Here is a 22,019-nt window from a genome sequence, read left to right as displayed (position 1 = left end):
AAATAAGTGGGAGAGACAGAATTCTAACACTGACCCTCTGGCAACATTGCCCAGAAATTCTTTACCTTTATTCAGGTAAACTCAGATTTCTTATAGAAAAAAAAAGAAAAAAAAAAAATCTCCTTAGGCACTATGAAATTTGTTGCTGATGACAATGAGCAAATTTATTTGGATCTGTGTGAAGTTAGTAGTTTAGAATATCTTAATTTTATATGTGGGGTAAAGGACCCCTGGGTGGAGCAGTGGCTAAAGCTCTAGACTGCTAACCAAAAGGCCAGCGGTTCAAAACCACCATTTATTCATCATTCATGCATTGCTGTCTAGTCGATTCCAACTCGTAGCGACCCTAGAGGACAGAGTAGAAAGGTCCCATAGAGTTTCCAAGAAGTGCCTAGTAGATTCAAACTGCCGACCTTTGGGTTAGCATCTGTAGCACTTAACCTCTATGCCACCAGGATTTCCTTCGAAACCACCTCCTCACCTTAGAGATTTATAGCCTTGGAAATCCTATAGGATCGCTATGAGTGCAGTGGGTTTTGGTATGTGGGGTAGAGATGGGCTTATTAAGTAACAGGATATTAGTGTGGGTCAGATCAATATGCTGCATACCTTAGTGAGATGGAAGAGAATGAGGGACTGTTTGGAATCAGTCTCTCAAATCAGACCACATACGTGAATATGTGGCTACCCTTTGATCGGCTTCTGATGACCCTCAGAGGAAATGATTGATGTTTTGCTTTCTTGGCTGCCTCAGTATCCAGAGAATGTTAATACGAATGGAAATTTGGCCATTTATTTAAGCAGCCTGTCACAGCAAAGAGATTTCCAGAGCTTTTTGGTTAAAGAGGTTTTTGAATGTATGTATGTGCAATATATGGGCTTACTTTTTATTTCGGCAAATATGAAGATGTATTATCCCTTGAGGTTTGTTATTAACCTCAGTTTCACCTCTGTTAATATTTACTCCTCAGGTCAATAAATCTTCATATTCCCTTCAACAGAAGCCAGTATCTCCAGGTTATGAGTTATTAATCTTAGCCAAGCTGAAAAATTGTGTGAATATTTTTCTTTTACCAGAGAAAATGAGGATTTTTTTTCTTTTGCCTCTTTTTTTTTTTTCTTCAGTCTCTTTTAAAAGGGAAAGTTAATTTTTATCTGAATTTCCAACCTGCATTTGCAGATTTAGAGCTTGGAGGTGATGTTACGAGTTTAATGCTAGTTTCAGAAAACTCTCTCCCACAGAAAGAACTGCAGGGAAGCAAGGGTTAATCAAATCCTATTTTAGAACTTTCTGTAAGATATCCTGTTTTTAAAAAGAACAAAAAGAAGGCTGTGCCCAAATAACTGTAGTCTACTGTCCCGTTACTTGTTGACTTTGCTTGCTTTGAGTCAAAACTAATGATACGTGTTTCTAGAACTTGACAGCAAACTAGTGTGTAGTAGAGATGAGCAACTGTATCTGACTCATCTCAGGATAAAAAACAGTAAGTTTGGTAAGACACAGATAAGTGTGCTTGGTTCTCAGCAGAGTGTCTGGCCCATAAAATACTTGATTGAACATTTTATTGAACAATAGAAGCAATTAGTTTGTTGTTTCAAAGGAGTGTTTTTAGTTCAACCTGTAGAATCAAGCCTAGAACGACAAAGAAATCCAAGACAAAAATGAAATAGTCATGGAAGAAGTCAGAATTGGTCTTACCTGATGGTTGGTGGTTGCTGCTTAGGGAAGACGGAAAAATCTAGAATTTGGAATTAGAGGGGAAAAGGTATTTTGAAAGCTTGATAAAAGGGAAGTTTTTTTTTTTTTTTTTTTTCCCAAGAGGCATGGTTTTGTTTGATAGCAGGGGTAAAGGGGATTTACTAAATGTGGTGAGGGACTCTGATCAGGCAGGCAAAGCCTCTAGAACCTTTCTTCTCAAAGTGTGGCCCCCAGAGCAGCAACACCAGCAGCATCATCACCCAAGAACTTATTAGAAATGCAAATTCCTGGACCCACCCCAGACCTATCGAATTAGAAACTCTGAGGGTGGGAATCAGCAATCTGTGATTGGACAATCTCCCCAGGTGATTGTGAAACACACTTAAATTTGAGAACCACTGCACTAGGGCAAAGATTTTCATCTGTATCTGTACATTGTAATTCCTTGGGGAATTTCAAAAATAACAATGCCTGGGTTTTACCTTCAAAGGTCTTGATTTAATCGGTCTGGATACAGTCTAGCCATCAAGACATCATAAAACTTCCTAGGTGATTATAATAGGCACCCAGGGTTGGGAATTACTCTAGGGCAAGCTCCTCTCTTGGATTACTTTTTCGGATCTAATGCTCTCTTTTCATATTAAGTATTTTGCAGTGATTTCTTCACTATTCTAAAATGAAATTTGTATTGCCATTATTATGTGCCTAACCACACTTATAGCGAAGCAGAGGGATGCTTGCATAGTTGCTATGAATGGAATGGTTGCAAATGCAGATCAATCCAAATGTGTTGAATGGAGACTCAAAAACCATGGGAGAAGGGAAGAAACAGTCTAGGTAAAGTTCCTAACAAAATAATGAACAGTTTTCCCATTCTCTGAGCCCTGGTTCAAAGTCTGTACTTAAAGGGAGCAGTGACTTATTGTAGTGGATGCTACTATGCCTTGTTAAGATTCCCCCACCAGGGCTGAAGCACTTATTCACTACCTCAGCTAATAGCCCTCTTTGGGACTTGCCATCAGCTGAAGAGTGATGTCTTGCCCATGGTTATGTCACCTTTTCAGGCACAGACCACATCCAATGGCCAGTTAATGCAACCTGTACCCAACCCATTGCCGTGAGTTGATTCCAACCCCTAGTGATCCTATGCAGTGGTATAAAAATCCAGTCCCCTGCTTCAATTCATTGCAACTCTAAACAACCAACTCATGTCTAGAACTCCCAAGTAGATTGGCCGAGACCTTTCTTGCATCTGCATTGCGACCCATCTTCTCTCCCTGCCCAGCCCTGTTTCCCTCAGTCCTTTGTGGTGTTGATTCTGAGAACACTCTCTAACAAACCTCCTGCCTGCAGACACTCATCTCAGAGCCTACTCCCCAGAGAACCCCAGCAGCAACACTGTCTTTGGGAAAACCTAAGTCCTTTACTAGTCAGTAGAGTCAGTTATCTGAAAAGATTTTTATCTAATATTTTAGATCTGAATTTTTATCCCATCTAAAGTGATTTCCTCAAGATAGGCAGTGACGGTGACAGTGACAAAACCAGATTTCATTTGGTGGAGTGACTGCTAGGGGTGTGAAATTTAAACAGAGGCGTAACTAAGGTATGGCAGGTAGATCGTGTGCTGGGGTGCCACTTGAGGAGGGACACTAATGAGCAGTTTCTATTGGCCATTGCAGTTTCCATCACCAGCTGTGAGAGATCATTCAGCAATTTAAAACTAATTGCTGGATTCAATATGACAGCCTAGTCAGACACATCACATCATCCTTCTATAGCAAAGACCTGAGAAACAAAGTGAAACACATACAGATGACAATCTTGGAACCCTGAGCATCAAAGGAAAGGATATAGAATTAGATCAAACACCAACTGGAAAAAGAAACTGAATGACAGCAGTGAATAGGGAGAGATACTGAGTAGAGGTACCATGCCAGACAGCCCAGTACAGTGTGGCCATTTTGGGACAAAGCCAGCAGGAACCCTGAGTGAGGAGCACAGGAAGGCAACATCACAGAACTCCAAATAGGAGACAGAGAAACTGCGCTGACATACCCAGAGTGAAGCAAGGTGAGCAGTACATGAACTGGATCTAAGGAGAGAAAGTACAGGAAGGAGGATGAAAGCTTCAGGGATCTTGGTGTATACAGAGCAGGGAGGGAGCCAGAACCCAGAGACAGGGTGACTCTCCAGTGGCAGTACCTGATTGGTAGGGCAGATGGCGAGCGCAGTGCAATAGATGAACATCCTTCTGGTTTTTTAAATTCTCTACCCTTTTTCTGGCCACCTACCTTGCCCCTCATCTGCTGGAGAGAATGCCTGAGCAAACCCTGGCTGCCTGCTCCACCTCTCCCCTGCACAGAAGAGCTCCTGTGCACCCTCTAGCTGTCTCCCACCCCTCGCCCACTGGAGAGAGCACCTGTGTGACCCTTGGCCACTCGCCCCATCCCTCTCCCATCAGAGAGAGCATCTGTGTGCACTCTAGCTAACTGCCCTGCCCCCCAATGGAGGGGGTGCCTCAGTGCCCTGTGGGTACCTGCTTTGCTCCTTGCCTGTCTCTCACTCACCTGGTGAATGACTTTGAGCATTTCTGTACCACCAGGTAGTGCCCATCCAGTAATCCCTCAGCTATTTCACATGTACAGTGAACAGCAATGAGGGGTCAACCTGTCTGCCATTGCCCTGCCCAACTGGTGGCAGGAAGTGAATGCCCCTGTGCCACCAGACAGGTGATCACTGAAGCATGCCTGACCCACCCACACTGATAAATCAAAACAAAACAAAACAAATACCATAAATAAATAAAACAACACCTTAATGCTTTGGAGACAGCAGACAATATCAAATCATATAAAGAAACAAGACAAGGTGCCTCAACCAAACGACCAAAGTAAAGGAGCAGAAAATCTTCTGAGGAAAAGACGGTAATGGAACTGCCTGATAAGGAATTCAAAAGGCTTATATATGGGATCCTCAAAGAAATCAAGGAAAACACATACAAAAGTCTAGAAGAATTCAGGAAAACAATGCAAGAACAAAACGACAAGTCAGATAGACAACTAGAAATCATACAACAGCAGCAACTAGAAATCCAGAAGATTAACAATAAAATATCAGAAATAGCTATCTCAATGGAAGGACATAGAAGTAAAATTGAAACAACAAGGAAAGCATTAGCAAAATAGAGGACAAATCCCTCGATACCAATTTGTTTAAGGAACAATCAGAAAAAAGGATTAAAAAAATGAAGAAAGCCTGAAAGCTATGTAAGACACTATGAAGAGGAAAAATTCATACATGATAGGAATCTTATAACAGGAGGAAACCAAGAAAAAAAAAAAATCACACAGAATTTTTTATGCTTTGCTGGAAGAAAACTTCCCCAACATCATGAAAGACAAGATTTCCTTCCAAGAAGATCAATGAGCCCCATACAGGATAGAACCCAAAGAAAGGCACCAAGACACATCATAATCCAACTTTTCAAGTCCAAAGATAAAGAAGGAATTCTAAGAGCAGCTCAGGAAAAATTAAATATCACCTACAAAAGGAATCCAATAAGTCTAAGCTCTGATTTCTTGACCGAGACCATGCAGACAGAAAGGAAATAGGATGACATATACAAAAACCTGAAAGAAAAGAATTGCCAACGAATATTCACACACCCAGCAAAACTGTCACTCAAATATGATGACAAAATTAGAATATTCTCAGATAAACAGAAATTGAGGGAATTTGTAAAAACCAGACAATCCTTACAAGAAATATTAAAGGGAATCCCTCAGATAGAGAATAAATGACGGCAGACACAACCTGAGGATGTCAACCCAGATAGGCAAGTCTCAAACGTAAAAAAAAAACAGAGAACCAGAGATGCCAATCTGAAATTGATGGCAACTTTAAAACAAAAAAGGGGAAAAAATGGTGTAGTTACAGAAGTTCCACATGGAGAGAAAGTCAAGGTGATATCTAAAAATATGACTGTTTTAAACACAGGAATGATAAAGGTAAACCTCAGAGTAACCACAAAGAATGTTAAAAAATTTACTCACCAAAATAAAGAGGAAGATCAAAAAGACTCAGTAAATACAAAATCAACAAAAACAAAGGAAAAGACAATCCATGAACAAAAAGAACTCAGCACAGAAAATTAAGTGGGACAAAGAAACTGTCAACACCACACACAAAAAAAAGCATAACAAAATGACAGTAGTAAATTCATATCTATTGATAATCACACTGAATGTAAATGGGTTAAAGGCACCAGTCAAGAGACAGAAATTGGCACAATGGATTAAAAAAATTAAAAAAATGACTCATCAATATGTTGCCTATGAGAGACACACCTTAGACACAAAGACATAAAGAGATTACAAATCAAAGGATGTTGTCGTGGATTGAATCGTGCTCCCCAAAATATTCGTCAACTTGGCTAAGCCGTGATCCTTGGTATTATATAACTATCCTCCATTTTGTGATCTGATGTAATTATCCTATGTGTTGTAAGTCCTAACCTCTATGATGTTAATGAGGCAGGACGCAATTTACTGAACAATGCCGTGCTTACAAACCACTGAATAACAGAAGAAACTAAAAATGAAATAAAAATTCCTTGGATCAAATGAAAATGAAAATAAAGCATAACAATACCTTTGGGACATACCAAAAGCAGTGCTCAGAGGTCAATTTATAGCAATAAATGCGCACATCAAAAGAGAAAAAAGGGGCCAAAATTTATACCTTAATCTTGTGTCAGGGATTAAATTGTGTCCCCCAAAATTGTGTGTATCAATTTGGCTATGCCATGATTCACAGTATTGTGTGATTGTCTACCATTTTGTCACCTGATGTGATTTTCCTATGTGTTGTAAATCCTATGACTGTGATGTAATGAGATGGATTAGCAGCTGCTATCTTGATGAGATCTACAAGATTAGATTGTGTTTTAAGCCAATCTCTTTTGAGATATAAAAGAGAAAAGCAAGCAGAGAGACATGGGGACCTCATACCACCAAGAAGCATAAGCCAGAAGAATAGCACTTCCTTTGGACCCAGGGTCCCTGTGCTGAGAAGCTCCTAGTCCAGGGGAAGATTGATGACAAGGATCTTTCTCCAGAGCTAACAGAAGAAGCTTTCCCCTGGAGCTGACACCCTGAATATGGACTTCTAGCCTACTAGACTGTGAGAGAATAAACTTGTTTGTTAAGGCCAACCACTTGTGGCATTTCTGTTATAGCAGCACTAGATAAGACACCCTACAACTTGAACAAATAGACAAAGAGCAGCAAAAGAAGCCCGCAGCCACCAGAAGAATGGAAATAATAAAGATTAGAGCAGAAATAAATGAAACAGAAAAATGATTGAAACTGTCAATAAGACCAGAAGCTGGTTCTTTGAAAGATCAATAAAATCGACAAACACTGACAAAATTGACAAAAGAAAAAAAAAATTGACAAAAAAAAAAGATGCCAATAACCCAAATAAGAAATAAGATGAGTGACATCACAACAGAACCAACCGAAATAGAAAGGATCATAACAGAATTTTTTTTATGGGTTTACAGAATACTAAGAAAAATTATTGTAACAATTGTAAGGATGGCTCAGGACCGGGCAGTGTTTCATTCTGTTGTGCATAGGGTCGCTATGAGTCGGAACCAACTCAACGGCACCTAACAACAACAACAACAAGAAAAATTATAATTCAACAAATTTGAAAACCTAGAAGAAATGAACAAAATCCTAGAAACACAGAACACACCACCTACCTAAACTAACACAAACTGAGGTAGAAAATCTGAACAGACCCATAATAAAAGAAAAAATTGAAGAGGTCATAAAAAAAACTATGAAAAAGAAAATTCTCTGGCCTGAACTGTTTCACTGGAGAATTCCACCATACATTAAGAGTTGGCACCAATACTACTCAAACTATTCCAGAACATAGAAAAGGAAGGAATACTCCCAAATTCTTTCTATGAAGCCAGTATAACCCTGATACTAAAGCCAGGCAAAGACAACATTAAAAAATAAAATATAGACCAATATCACTCATGAACATTGACACAAAAATTCTCAACAAAATTCTAGCCAATAGAATCCAATGGCATATCATAAAAATAATATATCATGACCAAGTGGGATTCATACCAGTTATGCAAGAATGGTTCAACATTAGAAAGTCAATCAACATAATTTGCCACATAAATAAAACAAAGGAAAAGAATCACATGATTATGTCAATCGATGTGGAGAAGGCATTTGATAAAATCCAACACCCATTCCTGATAAAAACTCTCACCAAAATAGGAATAGAAGGGAAATTCCCCAATATAATTAAGGGCGTATACATAAAACCAACGGCCAACGTTATTCTCAATGGAGAGAGACTAAAAACATCACCCCTGAGAACAGCAATCAGACAAGGATGCCCTTTATCACTACTCTTTATTAAACACTGTATTGGAAGTCCTGGCTAGAGCGGTAAGACAGCAAAGGGAAACGAAGGCATACAAATTCGTAAGGAGGAAGTAAAACTATCCCTATTCACAGATGATACAATTCTATACATAGAAAATCCCAGAAAATCCACAAGAAAGCTACTAGAATTTATAGAAGGATTCAGCAAAGTGGCAGGGTACAAGATCAATATACAAAAATCAGTCAGATTCCTCTACACTAACGAAGAGAACTCTGAAAATGGAATCAGGAAAACAATACCATTTCCAATACCTGCCCCCTGCCCAAGATAAAATACTTAGAAATAAACCTAACTAGGGATTCAAAAGACTTATACAAAGAAAACTACAAAACACTACTGCAAGAAACCAAAAGAGACCTTCATAAATGGAAAACATATCACACTCATGGATAGGAAGACTTAACATTGTGAGAGTGTCAATACTACCCAAAGCAATCTATAGATACAATGCAATCCTGATTCAAATTCCAAAAACATTCTTTAACAAGATGAAAAAACTAATCACCAACTTTATATGGAAAGGAATGAGCCCCTGGATAATTAAGACATTACCAAAAAAAAAAAAAAAAAAGAACAAAGTAGAAGGCCACACAGTACCTGATCTCAGAACCTACCATACAGCCACAGTAGTCAAAACAAAACAGCCTGGTACTGGTAGAATGAGAGACACACAGACCAATGGAATAGAACTGAGAACCCAGAAATAAATCCATCTACCTATGGACACCTGATCTTCAACAAAGGGCTGAAGTCCATAAATTGGGGAAGACATAATCTCTTCAACAAATGGTGATGGCAAAATTCTATGTCCATTTGCAGGAAAATGAAACAGGTGCCATAACTCACCCCATATACAAAAACTAAGTCAAAAATGGATAAAAGACCTAAACTTAAAACCTAAAACTATAAAGTTCATGAAAGAAAACATGAGGACAACCCCAGGTGCCCTAATTCATGGCATAAATAAAATATGGAGCATAACTAAAAATGCACAAACTGCAGAAGATAAACTAGATTACTAACCCACTGCTGTCGAGTTGATTCTGACTCATAACGACCCTATAGGACAGAGTAAAACTGTCCCATAGCGTTTCCAAGGAGTGCCTGGTGGATTTGAACTGCCGACTTTTTGTTAGCGCTCGTAGCTCTTAACCACTATGCCACCAGGGTTTCCAAGATAACTAGGACCTCCTAAAAATTAAATACTTATGCTCGTCAAAAGATTTTTCCAAGAGAATGAAAAGAGAACCTATGGACTGGGAAAAAATCTTTGGAACTGACATATTTAATCTCTAAAATACACAGAAAACTTTAATTTCTAAAATACACAGAAAACTTTAACAAGATACATAGGCAGATACATATGCTGAATAAGAGAAGGAGGGCTTATAGGAGTATACTATAAGATACATACTATACGTAGATGTTTTTACATACACATTTGTATGTAGAGCAAGTATATTCAAATGTATAATAGAACACAAAGGGGGCACAGTCATAGAAGCTTCCTAGACACACCCAAACATGTTGAGGGACCACATTACTGGGCCTGAGGGCTGGCAACCATGTCTCGGGGGTCATCTGGGCCAGCTGGCATAACATAGTTCATAAAGAAAATATTCTACATCTTACTTTGGTGAATACAGTCTGGGGTCTTAAAAGCTTGAGAGTAGCTATCTAAGATACATCTATTGGTCCCATCCCATCCAGAGCAAAGGAGAATGGAAAAAAAAAAAAACCCAAACAAACTAGGAAAACATTAGACCAAAGGATTAATGGCCCCCAGAAATCACAGCCTCCAGGAGCCTGAGCATAGAGCGATTAGATGGTGCCCAGCTACTACCACCTACCGCTCTGATGGGGATCACAATGGAGGGTTCTGGACAGAGTGGGAGAAAAATGTAGAACAAAATTCAAACTCACAAAAACAAAAGACTAGACTTACTGGTCTGACGGAGGCTGGAGGAACCCCTGAAACTATGGCCCCTGGACACCCTGCTAACTCTAAACTGAAGCCATTCCGGAGGCCCACTTTCAGACAAAGATCAGACAGGCCTATAAAACAATAACATACATGAGCTATGTTCTTCTTAGACCAATCGAGTATACGAGACCAAATGGCAACACCTGCTCAAAAGCAAAGACAAGAAGGCAGGGACAGGAAAACCGGATGAATGGACATGGGGAAACCGGGATGGAAAGGGGGAGAGTGCTGACACATTGTGGGGATTGCAACCGATGTCACAAAACAATTTGTGTACAGATTTTTGAACGAGAACCTAATTTGCCCAGTAAACTTTCACCTAAAGTAAATAAAATACAACAAACAACAACACCTAATTGCCACAAATAGGCACTATTTTCCATACATAGGCCCGTGGTGGGAAATCAGACAGGTCGCAGAGGAGGTAAGACACAGGTAGGGGAGGAGTGGAATTGGGAGCTGGAAATTGATTGGGTAGAGACTTGCACTAAATTCAGAGGCAGGGCAGCCCAGCCAAAAATGTAAATAAGGCAGCATTTGTTTTACTTTTCCCCAGTGCCTTCTTCTCTTCACGGATTCTGTAGCCATCAGAACCTGCTCCCTGGAAAAGATCTGTTAAGCTAGTTACCCCTTAGTGTGAATCTAAGTCAACAGTTTTGTTTTTTCTCTTTCATCGATACTTGCACCCTAAGTATTTTCATGACATAAAAATTGTGGTCCTTTGTTAAGAGGAATTTCAAGAAACTACTTGTAGGTAAAGGAATTGGGGGTTAGGGAAAGAGGAGTCTTCCTCTTTCTAACTGATTCAAAATCAATTCCTAGGAGGGTCTTCAGGGTGCAAAAGGATGGGAATAGAACACCCTAGCAGGAATGAATTCTATTTCCTACACCCTCTTGGAATTTGCTATATAAAGGTATAAAGCAAACCTTGTAGTTTGGCTTTGAAGATAGAGTAAATTTGGAGATCTTCTGTTGTGTGGACACAGACTTAGAATGATGAGTTTGGTTTTTTAAAAGGATCCTGTAAGAATGTGGAGGAACGTGTAAATTTTATTTATTTACTTCTGAAGTCTTTACCAGAAGATGGACAATCTCGGCCCAATAATTTTCTATCTCTGGCCTTCAATTTCATCTTCCATGGAAGATGCCTAACCAAAGATTTTTCCCAGATCATTATTCATAAGATTCTTTCTCTCATCTTCACTAGCCTTAATGAAGCAAGTAAAAGAAGAAATGAAGGCAAAGAGAACAAATTTAAGCAGTCTTTGCAGAAGACTCAGTCCTCTTTAGCAACCCTATCCTTCATTTATTTATCCACCCATTCATTCTACAAACACTGACTGCCCACTCTGTGCTAGGTAGGCCTTGTCCTCAGTGCAGAAGCAGAACAAATAAAGAAGTGTGACGCTCTGTCCTTGAGCTTTTCCAGCATAGCAACATCTTTCTTGATCTGCTGACCCACAGGGCAAGACTTTATTTACTGCTCACATTAGTTGTGTCCTTGGCCATGAATTAACCATGACTTTGTTTCTTAAGTGCAGTGTATATGAAAGCCCTCTGCATGCTTCTGGCCAGGGTGTTGTTTGCATAATGTATTGACTGTGCAAGTTTCAATAACACCTAGGTGGATCATTAATACCAAGTACAGTTACTGAAATGAAACCCCTGAGAGTGTCTTCCCTTTGTAATCTGAATTCTTGCCAATTTTTAAGCCTTTCTTGAAAGCGAATGGTTGCTTTTCTTTTTATCGGTCTTTTTTTTTTAAAGTTCTTTCAACCATTGAACTATTTAGAAGTGCTTCTGCTAAGCTTTCTGAGCCCTAAATACAATATTTTCAAATGATACAATGCAAAATTTGAGGGAAAAACCTCAACAATAGGAAGTCACAATTTGCTGAGGCAGAATGTTCTTTATCAGTAAAACTATTTAATAGGGTTGTTATTAAATGCGATAGGTCTATGACAAGTACAAGCTGATCTGATTAGTAAACATAACATGCAGCTAAACAAGGTCAACTTTCATTGGTAGGGGAGGCCATCTCTCTGAGCCTTAGTGTCTTCATACATAAGATGAGTTTGTTTGCACTTCAAAAAAAGAAATAAAATAAAGCAAAAGGAAATTGGGACTCTGATTGCTCCTTATAGAGCAACTAGTAACTCCTGGGAGGGAAAATGCTGGATTTGCCATTTTCTCTAGAGCCTAGAGCAGGGGTGGACCAAATCTGGCTCCCCACCTGTTTTTGTAAATAAAGTTTTATTGAAACACAACCAGGTCCACTCATTTACATATTGCCTATACCTGCTTTTGCACTACAAAGGCAGAATTGAGCAGTTGCAACAGAGATTGAAAGCCAAAAATATTTATTATCTGGATTTTTACAGAAAAAGACTTGGAGGCCACTATTAAGACACATGTATGTTCCAGATTAAATATACTAATGTACTCCGCAAAATGACACTGTTGTGGCTTCCACAAAGCCCAGGCTACATAAGACACGTTCTGTTTCAGCAGCAACAATTAGGGGGCTTGAGGAAGTAATATAGGCTTTTGATAGTTGGTAAATGCACATCTTACATTCATACTTTAGAACAGAGCTTCCCAAACTATATTTGTGAAGAGCCAGTTTTTATTTTTTAAACTTCCAAACTTTCATGAAACCATATTTTTTTAAACACATTAAAAATGAATTACCAGAAAAATGAAATGAAAAACAAAAAACATACAAAGTATACTCGGATTTTTTTTTTTTTTAATTGGATTTAAAAGGTATACAATTACCATGTCAAATTGGTATAAAAGTTTCTAAACGTTTACCTGTGACGATCTCTTCACTGACCAGTAACAAATGTTTGCAGACCAGGACTGGTCTGTGACCAGACTGAGTGTAGTTCTGGTGTAGAGGACAGAATTACTTGAATACTATCATATTTGGAGTGGTACTTTTATTGATACTTATTGGTGATTGGAATGCAAAAGCTGGAAACAAAGAAGGATGGATAGTTGGAAAATATTGCCTTGGTAATAGGAACGACGCTGGAGATCACATGATAGAATTTTGCAAGACCAACTACTTATTCATTGCAAATATCTTTTTTCAACAAAATAAATGGCCACAAATACATGGACTTTGCCTGGTGGAATACACAGGAATTGCATCGACTGCATCTGTGGAAAGAGACGATGAAAAAGCTCAATATCATCCATCAGAACAAGTCCAGGGGCTGACTGTGGAACAGGCCATCAATCGCTCATATGTAAGTTCAAGTCAAAGCTGAATAAAATTAACACAAGTCCACGAGAGCAAAAATCCAACCTTGAGTATGTCCCACCTGAATTTGGAGACCATCTCCAGAATACATTTGACACATTGAACATTAATGACAGGAGACCAGGTGAGTTATGGAATGACATCAAGGACATCATACATGAAGAAAGCAAGAGGTAATTAAAAGACAGGAAAGAAAGCAAAGACCAAAATGGATGTCAGAAGAGACCCTGAAACTTGCTTTTGAAAGTAGAACAGCTAAAGTGAATGGAAGAAATGATGAAGTAAAAGACCTGAACAGAAGATTTCAAAGGATGACTCGAGAAGACAAAGTAAGGTATTTTAATGAAATGTGTAAAGACCTGAAGTTAGAAAACCAAAAGGGAAGAAGACCCTCGGCATTTCCCAAGCTGAAAGAACTGAAGAAAAAAGCTAAGCCCCCAGTTGCAATATTGAAGGATTCTATGGGCAAAATATTGAAAGATGGAGGAATCATCAAAAGAAGATGCAAGGAATACAAAGTCATTGTGCCAAAAACAATTGGTCAGCGTTCAACCATTTCAGGAGATAGAATATTATCAAGAACCAGTGGCACTAAAGGAAGAAGTCCAAGCTGCACTGAAGGCACTGGGGAAAAACAAGGTTCAAGAATTGACAGAATACCAATTGAGATGTTTCAACAAATGGGTGGAACCCTGGAAGAGCTCACTCATCTATGCCAAAAAATTTGGAAGACAGCTGCCTTGCCAACTGAATAGAAGAGATTCATATACGTGCCTATTCCAAAGAAAGGCGATCCAACAGAATGCAGAAATTATCAAGCAATATCATTAATATCCCATGCAAGTAAAATTTTGCTGAAGATCATTCAAAAAAGGTTGCAGCAGTGTATTGGCAGGGAACTGCCGGAAATTCCAGCCAGACTCAAAAGAGTACATCAAACAAGGGCTATCCCTGCTGAAGTCAGATGGATCTTGCCTGAAAGCAGAGAATACCAGAAATACGTTTACCTGTGTTTTACTGACTATGCAAAGGCATTTGACTGTGTGTATCATGACAATTTATGGATAACATTTCAAAGAATGGGAATTCCAGAATACTTAATTATGCTCATGTGAAACCTGTACATAGACCAAGAGGTAATCGTTCAAGCAGAACAAGGGGATACTGTGTGCTTTAAAATCAGAAAAGGTGTCTGTCAAGTTTGTATCATTTAACCATACTTACGCAATCTGTATGCTAAGCAAATAATCCAAGAAGCTAGGCTACATGAAGAAGAACACAGCATCAGGATTGGAGGAAGACTCATTAACAGCCTGTGGTATGCAGATAAAATGACCTTGCTTGCTGAAACGGAAGAGAATATGAACCATTTACTGACGAAGATCAAAGACCACAGCCTTCAGTATGGATTACACCTCAACATAAACAAAAGTCCTCAGAACTGGACCAAAAAGTAACATCATGATAAACAGAGAAAAGATTGAAGTGGTCATGGATTTCATTTTACTTGCATCCACAATCAACACCCATGGAAGCAGCAGTCAAGAATTCAAAAGACGCATTTCATTGGGCAAATCTGCTGCAAAAAGACATCTTAAAAGTGTTAAAAGCAAAGACGTCAGTTTGAGAGCTAAGGTGCCCCTGACCCAAGCCATGATATTTCCAATCACCTCATATGCGTATGAACGATGGACAATGAATAAGGAAGACTAAAGAATTGATGCCTTTGAATTATGGTGTTGGAGAAGAATATTAAATATTCCATGGAATGCCAGGAGAAAGAACAAGTCTGTCTTGGAGGAAGCACAGCCAGCCTGCTCCTTGTAAGCAAGCATGGCAAGACTTGGTCTCACATACTTTGGCCATATTATCAGGAGCGACCAGTTCCTTGAGAAGGATATCATGCTTGGTAAGATAGAGGGTCAGAGAAAAAGAGGAAGACCCTCAACGAGGTGGATTGGCACAGTGGCTGCAACAATGGGCTCAGGCATAACAACAATTGTGAGGATGGTGCAGGACTGAGCAGTGTTTTGTTCTGTTTTACATGGGGTCACTGTGAGTCAGGACCAACTCAATGGTAGCTAACAACAACGACAACAACATGTAGAAGTTTACCAGTGAGATACTAAGGAATATGTTACATCATGAATGGTTTTAGTTAAGTTGTCCCTGTTATAGAGACGCATTTGAGTATCTGAGAGTTATGCTCCATAGTTTTGCCTTACAATTTAATTTGCAGCACTTCGCAAACTCCCTGCTTTACTGAAACACGGGTGGACACTAAGTGGGATGGATTTTTATTGCGCTCTTGGCACGCCCTGTGCTTTGTAAATTAATTAGCCTGTTTTTCAGTTTGGTTGTTAAGAAGTAATTGTTTGCAGCTGTCTGCTGCAGCACTTATCTTCCTTTTGGAAGCTTTGTCCCGATGCTTTTAAAAATTAGTCTGGCTGGGAAGAGGGCAGTTTCTGTATTCTGCCATTTATTCAACCTAAAGAGATTCTTTAGAGAATCACTGTGAGGCACCATCCTTTGGTGATCGGAATGGAACTTTAGTTATCTCTCTTTCTTTCCTTTCCTTTCTTTCTTTTTACTCCAAAAAGAAAAGCAATTCTGGCAAGGTTTTGTCACCTCCAGAGGCTCGGTCATTGATCAAGTGAATTTAAACCATCTCTTGAATAAATCACCAAGTTTTTAGTTACTTTCTTTGGCAAGAGTCATATCCTAGTGCATCTCATTAGGAATACCCTCCATAATTCATCTAATGCGCCCAGCAGTTTGAACTATCACTTTCGAGTTTGTGTTCATTTTTGGCTTCTCTTGGTCATCCATCAGTTGTTTCCTCATTTAGTTTCCCACCAGAAAGACAAGCGTTTCCAAATCATGGATGAAGATAATTTCCAAGATGGAACTACTCAAAACATCAGGGTGCATAATTATGCAGAAGGGTGAAAGATGGAGGAGGAACGAGCAAGGCTAAGGTAGTTTCTGAGGTGCCCTATGGGGAGGCTACAATGGCTTCGTAGCAAAAAGTCTTGGCCACTGTCTCTAGACCTCCAGGACATAAAGGCTATAATTGTCTTTCCTGTAAATGTTCTGCATACTTCTCCCCATAATCTGTGTTTCCCTCTTAGAGGTGTCTCTTACGACAAGAGAGCAGAATTTTCCACAATCTGGTGGCATCAGCAGATCAGGAACCTTGGAGTCAAACAGACCTGCATGCATGTTTGCCTCTTGGGCAAGGTGATTTCACCACTCTCAGCCTCAATTTACTAACCTGTCATTTGGAACAATGATAACCTGATTCGGTGTCACTCTCAGTATTAAATGTAATGATGTAGCTACGGCATAGCAGATTTTCAACAAATGGTAATGCCCTTCCCCATAAATATTAGTATTTTTTGAGGTAGAAGTATTATGCCCTGGAAAGATTGCAGGATGAATCTCCAGAATTATTTAAATTGGGAAATATATCATTCATACGATGATTTGAATCACATAGGTACAGTTAAAAAAAATAGTGCCAAAATGAATGAATACAGTGTATGCTCCTTTGTGCCTGGCTTCTTTGCACCAGCCGCTCCTATAGGGTTGCTGTGAGTCAGAATCAGCTTGATGGCAATGGATTTTTCACTCAACGTTATGTTTTTGAGAGTGATCAACATTGTTGTATGTATCAGTGGTTCACCAGTTGAGTGTTTCTTGATGAAATATTTCGGATATTTACACTGAACTAGCTGCATAATTCATGTAGTTGGTTAAATTATTTCTTACTGATTTATCCTATTTCTCCCAGTTGCAAAATACCTTTCCTGTTTGTGAAGATGAGGGAAAGTCTTAGGGGACGCTCTTGTCCCCTGTCCCTTTCTCTGCTCTTCCTACACGGTGTTTATTCATCTTGGTACAAGTCTTTCAGGAAGCCTTTGTGACGATAAGCTTTGATAATATCCTTCTCAGTCTTCAACTTCCCACACAGAGGCTCTTATTTTATTACTAAGCCAGCTTTGGGTAACAGGAAGAGCAGCTTATTGGCAGAAGGTGGCCACATTATGGTGAAGCAACTTCACCTCTGGAATAATATGAGCCTTTTCATGGGTATTTTCCTGCTTTGTTAAAGCTTTTCTAAGTAGAATGTCCAGAAATGCATGTGGGATATGAATACAAGAACACAGAAGCTGTGCTTCAACAGCGAGTTGACATTTTCTTTTTTTTCTCCAAATCTTTTCAAGTGCTGCCCAGAATTTGTCATCACAGAACAACTTGGTTTTGGTTGCTTCTGTAAAAAAAAAAAAAATTTTTTTTTAGATGATTAATTATATTCTTTTATCGTAATAATAGGTGTCATAACTCTAAAGTCAAATAGTACTACCATGATGTTTATCATGAAAAATAGCAGTGATCTACATCACTCTTTTCTACCCATGGGTCCACTCCCCAGAGGCAACTGGTCTTAGTTCTTTTTAGTTCTTTCTCTTCATATTTACCTCCAATTTTCTAAATCATATACTTAAACATATTATAATTTCTGGTTATATTAACATTTTTTGTTATTATAGCCTTCTAAATATTGTTTATAAACTAGCCATGAATTATACTGTTACGTATCCTTTTTAAGGCAAATGTCAGTTTTTTAAAAAGGAGATTATAGTTACTATGATTTTGTTACTTAAAAGTATTCTGTGCAACTAAAATAATCTTCTTTTTCTGCTAGGAACTTAAGAGCCATCTCAGGATGGTCATATACGTCACTTGTTGTTGTTAGGTGCCGTTGAGTCAGTTACGACTCATAGCGACTCTATGCACAACTGAACAAAATACTGCCCGCTCCTGAGCCAGCCTCACAATTGTTGTTATACTTGAGCCCATTGTTGTAGCCACTGTGTCAATCCATCTTGTTGAGGGTCTTCCTCTTTTTTGCTGACCCTCTGCTTTACCAAGCATGATGTCCTTCTGCAGGGACTGATCCCTCCTGATAACATGTCCAAAATGTGTAAGAAGTGGTCTCGCCATCCTTGCTTCTAAGGAGCATTCTGGTTGTACTTCTAATGTTGCCTAATCCCATCTTTCCTGGAACACTCCTTCCTCTTACCATGTCGATTGGTTGCTCCCTAGGTCTTCTGCAAAGCTGACGTCCAAGGACTTCATTTTGTCATTATCTTGATAATTTCCTTATTGTCTTGTGTTGGATCTTCTGTTACCCAGATCTCCCATATTTCTCTTTCTTGGGTTTCTCCATATTTCTATTGGAGGACATCCTCCAATAGTTTTCTGTGAAAGACTGCATGGGAGGTAAACATTTTGAGTCACTTGGTGTCTGCTTGCTTCCTTTCGGGTAGGTATAGAATTCTAGATTGACCATCATTTTTCCTCAAATTTTATAAGGCATTTTTTCCTTTGAAGCCTGTCTTTCAGTGTTGCTTTGAAATTGTTTTTTCCTTTCTGGAATTTTGAACTTGCCTTTCTGGTTCATGATAACGTACCTTCTCCTTTACTGGGCATTCAGGGAACACTTTCAAAAGGAAACACGTATCCTTTAGGAGAAAGGAAACTTTTAATTATTTCTTTCACCACCCCTCACTCCATTTTCTTTAATATCTCTTTCTTAAACACATATTATTAGAATATTAGCCTTTCTGGACTAGTTTTCTGGTCTTTTATACTGTTTTATCACTTAATTTTTTTTTTTCTTTTTCCGTGCTATTTCTTAACTACATGTTTAATAGTTCTTTCTTTTTTTAAAATAGAAATCTCTTCTTTATTCATAGATGAAACGTCTTCTAACGTTCCAAGAATATTAATTATTATCTGCCTCTTGGTAGACTCCAACTTTCAGTTAGTAGCTGTCCAAGCGTAGTCACTGGACCAACACTTCCATTGATATTAAAACAAATTTTATTGAAGGAATGAAATCTAAGGGAAAGCATGTGTTCAGATCCACTATGACAGTATGCTCTGCCTCGCAGGCAGAACAAAAAGAGATTTAACCAATAAAGTGTGTACAGACAACTGTTTCACCAGCAAAGCAATTGCAAGGGGTGGGGGGAGGATTTACAAGGAGGCAATTAACTGCAAAATTTTCTTCACATCAGTTTTTAGCCTAACACAAATCTCTCATTCTTGATACAGTTTAACTAAGGCCATACTTCTCAAATGAGAAGTATGAACGATTTTCCACATGAATTTTGCAGCTGGGCCAACCTATTTGGAACCTTTGGATACAGAGCTAACCATTCGTTAGGGAAGTGTAAAGATTAGATCAGTTTCAAATCTAAGTCTTTAGGAGCATAAACTCTGCTTATTGAACTGAGAGAAAAAGAAAGTCTACGTGGCCTGTTGAAATTCTTTTAAGGTAGATAAAACAACATGTTTATCTATAGACTCTAATTTACCAAACACCTCAGTGAGGCTTTTCTAAGGCTAGTTATGGATGAAACTCTTCACAGAACAAGGACTGAGCTTTGTTTTTCAAATGACAAACTTAACAGAAATAAAAAAAAAAAAATTTTTTTATCAGAAGAAGTGAGATTTCAGCTAATTTCAAAATGAAGTGCCCAATTTCAGTTCTGAAATCCCCCCCACCCCACCCCTGATTTAGACCTACTGGCACCTCAAAATTTAAAATTCCTCACAAACAGCCAATCGTGTTAACTGTTTCTACCACCCAGGAATTCCTGTACTCGTTAACTGGTTCAAATCCCAACATCATACAACAATAATCACCTGTTCAGTTCACAGATCTACAGGTTAACTATGAGTCAGCTGATCTAGGTTGAAGTTGACTAGAGCAGCTTTGCTCCAGATTCTCTCTTCCTTCTCCTAGGACCAGGTGGCTACTACAAGCATGTTCCTCTCCTAGCTATTGTAGAAGGACAAGGCAGCAAGCCCAACCATATGCCGATTCTTCAACCTGCACGTGAATGTACAGTCGACCTACTGAAGTGGGGAGGGAGGAAGGAGGGAATATTTTTGAATATTTCGCATATTTACCTGTGTGGAGAAAAATAACTCCCAAAAGTCTTAAACTATAAGCGATCCCGCTCACTAACCTGCCCTAGTTCAAACAGCAGGTAAAAATATAAGTCTGGATACTTCCAGAACCTGTACTTTTTCCACTACACCACTGATGGCAACTCATTTTGAGATTTTAGAAGCGAAATAATGTGGAAGAAAAGATAGCTTAACGGACCTCAGCAAAAATTTAACAGCCTTGTCTGAAATCTCTAACCTCATTACTGTTGGCTTAAGTGCTAAGAAAGTTAAAAAGCGACAGGAAAAAAAAAAAAAAAAAAGGTTCTTTCTTACTCCTCCACCTCCCACCCCAATATGAAACAATCTACAGAGATAACGTTTGCTAAAATTTTGTTTAATTATCCAGGATTTTGATGGGAGAGAATGTTTCATAATTTATAAGCCAATTTTTCTTTAGCCAAATTAGCTCTTTAATTCATGCACATTATAGCAACTATAAAATACAATTACATGTTACATAGGCAACAAAGCCATAAAACAAAATGAGCCAATCAATGTAGCTCATTCCCCATAGCATTCTGTTTGGTATTTTAATGAGCCAAACTCTCAAACTAAGAATCAATATCCATTATGATCCTTTCAGAAAGGAATAGTGGTCATATCTTCTTAAAATGAGTATTACCAACAGAAAGTTTCCTCTATCTTGTTTCTCCAAGGCTTGGGCAGAGGCCCGTGGCAACACTGCCTGGTTGATCTCATTACAGTGACATTTGCTACTACAAATAATTTAGTAGGTGCGCATTTATCTATGTCAAAATCTTTCACTTTGATAGAAAGGATGAAGCCGGTGGAAAGATGGGCTCAGCCCGCTCATGGAAAAAATTGGGGCCTCTCCAGAGGGTGGTGTGAAAGTAATATGAGCCCTCAGGCTCAAATAGTGACACTGGAATACTCAACTTGGAAAGCCAGAGGATTTTCCTAGGAAAACCCAATAGCAAAGGTTCAGGTGTCAAATTGTGTTAAGGAGCCAGGAAACTCTTTGGTGATCCTTCTTTTTGGGAGGACAGAGGGAAGAGGGGAAATGAGGAAAAGAGAAGGAATGGAAAAATGTGAATTGAACTGTGCCCCCAACCCCAACTATGTGTTGTAAATTCTAAACCCCATTCCTGTGAATGCAATCCCATTTGGGAATAGGGTTTTCTTTGTTACATTAATGGATAGTCATCAGTGTAGGGTGTGTCTTAATCCAATCACTTTTGAGATATAATGGGGGTAGATTAGGCACAGAAGCAAGCAGGCAGGAATGGGGGAAACATGGATGTCATATAAAGATCTCCAAGGAACCGAGGAAAGCAGAGTTTACAGAAGCTGAGTCAAGTATCTTACCCCAGCAGTCTCCTAGAGCTGGTGCCCTATATTGGGACTTCTAGCTTCCTAAATTGTGAGAACATAATTTTCTGTTCATTAAAGCCACCCACTTGTGTTACAGCAGCACTAACAAACTAAGAGAGAAGGAAGGGGGAGGGAAGGGAAGGCAAGGGGAGAAAAGAAGAAAGGGCAAAGAGTGACTGAGAAGGTACAATTTGTGTTTGTCTTCTACAGATAAATCTGGCTAGAGCTAA

This window comes from Loxodonta africana, chromosome 27 (genome assembly GCF_030014295.1).
Source record: "Loxodonta africana isolate mLoxAfr1 chromosome 27, mLoxAfr1.hap2, whole genome shotgun sequence".
In the NCBI taxonomy this organism is placed as follows: domain Eukaryota; kingdom Metazoa; phylum Chordata; class Mammalia; order Proboscidea; family Elephantidae; genus Loxodonta; species Loxodonta africana.
This window is presented reverse-complemented; position numbering follows the sequence as displayed.